This window comes from Chiloscyllium punctatum, chromosome 41, assembly GCF_047496795.1.
Source record: "Chiloscyllium punctatum isolate Juve2018m chromosome 41, sChiPun1.3, whole genome shotgun sequence".
NCBI classification, from domain to species: Eukaryota; Metazoa; Chordata; class Chondrichthyes; order Orectolobiformes; family Hemiscylliidae; genus Chiloscyllium; species Chiloscyllium punctatum.
Genome location: NC_092779.1, coordinates 58,437,015 through 58,440,143, shown reverse-complemented (window position 1 = coordinate 58,440,143; position 3,129 = coordinate 58,437,015). Strand labels below are relative to the sequence as shown.

Here is a 3,129-nt window from a genome sequence, read left to right as displayed (position 1 = left end):
CTCTGAGTCACCTTCACGTGTCTGGTTGCTGAGTGAGTCACAAAGAAGGAGTTTCTCCAGAGCTGCAACTGCCTGACTTCCCCACTCGACTTCGCCGTTTACATTTTCCTGCTCCTCAGTGATTTCAAGAAAACCAAATGGATGCGATGTCATTCTGTAACCTCTCTGTCGATTCCTCCGTTTCAGTTCCAACGTGGCTTAGGTCTCGGGGCGCACCTTAATACTAGCGACACCATGAAAGCACAGGTCCAGAGGTTCCTCTGAGAGTGTAATTTCTTTCATTGCTGTTGCTGATTGAATGAGCCACTAACGTGCAAACTGCTCCAAAACATGATTCAGGACCTCTGGTGCCAATTCTCGTACGTTGAATAACGACAGACAGCTTCCAAATGAGGTCTTTCATAGGCGACTTTGGGATACATTTGACAGACAGACTAGTTGAGGAATCCGTGGTGCACTGTGACACCAGCGCATCGGCTTCTTCCCTGTCTTTGAACCGAGCCGCCTGCGCAAGGAATGCAAATGCGGTACTGCTTTTCGTGGAAGGATCAGAAGCGGGTAACTACACTCTCAAACAGAATTGCATATGATCAGAACCAGTTTGGATAAAAACTTTACAATTCTTTGCACAGTCATTAAATGGAATTGCATTACATTTCACTACGCGAGCAGATTTGTTCAAGCAACTTCGAAGGCAGGTTTGCAGATGGGAAAGCAAGCCCGAAAGCTCCGTTCTTGTCCATGTAAAAGGCTGCAGTTGAAGAACAAAGCAGTTTCTGCCCAGTTTCGAACTGGGGACTTTACGCGTGTGAGGCGAACGTGATGACCACTACACTACAGAAACAAGCCGCAGCCGCCCGTCCGGCAGCTCAGGGGCATCCAGCACTGAAAGTTGAAACCATTCTTCGTTTCACCTTTCTGTTTCCAACAGCTCGTTGTTGTCCAGAGTAATTGACATCTTCAAAACATAAAAAAAAGACACGTGAAATTGATGATAAAATATAGACAAGGATGTGGTCAATGTTTGGACCGTAGGGCGAGGTCGACTAGGCTGGGACGACTTTCCCTGCAGCGTAACGGCTGCGACATGATCTAATGGAAGGGTTGGAAACTGAGTATTTACGTGTTTTACCCAAGTTGGGGTGAGTTGAAAACTCGAGAGCATAGGTTTAAGCTGAGTGGGCTGAAATTGACAAAGGACCTGAGGCACATTTCCCACACAGAAGGTTGTGCGTGTATGGAATGAGCTACCAGAGGAAGCGGAGGAGGCTCAGAAAATTGCATGAGTTTCTGGATAGGATGGGTTGGAGGGTTTGGGGCCAAATACTGGGGAACCGGACTTGTTTATATTTGGCTATGTGCTGAACATGGACGAGATACACCGAAGTATCTGTTTCCACGCGGTGTCCCCAAATAACGTTGTGTTGCTTACACCTGCTTTAAAGGATTACTTTTTAGCGGAGCTTGCCGTCGCAGTCTGTGGCACAATCCTTTAGTGTGTTCGATGCTCACGGGAAAGGTAGTATTGCGAAACACTGCAGAAAGGAACGACTTCCTTACTTTTGTTCCGACTGACCATACTCTGCGAAATTTTCCCAGATCCTCAGTTAAGGAATTTTGCAGCTGGAAGTTTCCTCAGAAACGCTGTTCACTCGTAAAGTATTGAGCGAATCGCAAAACAGAAAGCATTTAACACGGAACACAAACAAAGCTGGCATTCCTAATGCATTTTCAGACACAGAGATGCATGAATGCTAAATGTGAGACAGTCCGAGGGCATGATTGAAAAATAATCTCACAACTAACAACAGGACAATTCCAAACTACTCTTTCACACATACTGCAGCCTTAGGGAACCACCACTTCCCAGACAATACTGAAAAGAAAGAAAGAAAGAACCTAATAAGAATGGGCCATAAAAAGTGAATTTCACCAATCACAGTCTCGATTAGATTACCTTTCCCTTCCGATGTCTCCAGGACGGAAACGAAGGAAATGGGAGAAATTCAACAACATATCACATCGAAATTCGTTGGAACGATTTTCCCATTGGCCGAAAAACCAAATAACGACGAGTCGAGTCACCCCAGGACTTTGTTTCACAACAGCGATGAAATACCGGTCTCCATTCGGTTCCAGTACAAGCTCAACTTGCCTGGAACAGCACAGCTGCTTGCGATTTTCTGCGCGGGAGGCGAACACGATCATGACAGACTGAGACACTTTGAAATATTCGGCACTATCCCACACCACAGTTAATTCCCCGGGAAGCAAAGCCATTTTACTTTTGTTTTCAACATCAATACAGTGGGGACAGAAACAGCATTTTAACAAAAAAGCTGCAGCGTTGGAGTTGATCTGCAGAAATGGCAGTGGTGGGATTCGAACCCACGCCCCTTTCGAGACTGGAACCTGGATCCAGCGCCTTAGACCGCTCGGCCACACTACCAGCCGGCCACGCGCACCATTTTCTTGCATTTCCAACTGTGCTCTCCTGCATAACAACAGATGCCAAGTCACATGAAAATGGTTCCATGATCCCTCTCCGACTCGCACAGCTGCTGGGATGTGCCCGTCTACAATATCAATTTCGCAGCAGATAATGAGAGCCCATCAATCCAGACAAAAATCAATGGTAAGCTGAGTCTATCTTCTCAGACTCCTTTCAGCTCCAAATGTATCTGTGAGAATATATGTTCGGTTATGATTTGGTCAAATAACCACGAGCTGCTTGACATTACTGCAATTTCGATTCTTGCTTTGCTAAATGATTTCACCCATTGCTTGAAACAGGGCAAGTATCACGTTTACGCGGAACATGAAGCACACCGGACTACAGGGAAAATGCACAAAGCCGTGTTCCACATCATACCGTGCAGCGTAATATCAGTCACTGTGTCTGTTTTGCAGAAAAAGAGTCCCAAACAATGTACTCCACCCTAAAACCGGAGGTCGCATTCCTATTCGAGAACGACAGATCACATTGAGAGGATGCTCTGACCTCGGAGCCAGTTCTAGATGCCACTTTCCTTGCCTTTTACCCTAACCGTGCAATTTGCTGCAGAGATGTTCACTCCTGGACATCAGCCACATGGATAGCAACTGAGTTGGAAACCTGTGTGGGAATCG

At 46.2% G+C, this 3,129-nt stretch overlaps 1 non-coding gene across 1 annotated transcript; it reads right to left on the bottom strand.

The window, feature by feature from the left end:
* Window positions 1-2,367: 2,367 nt before the first annotated feature.
* trnal-cag (transfer RNA leucine (anticodon CAG)) lies at window positions 2,368-2,449 on the bottom strand. The gene has a single exon. It is a non-coding gene; the product is annotated as a tRNA-Leu (tRNA).
* Between the last annotated feature and the right edge of the window lie 680 nt (window positions 2,450-3,129).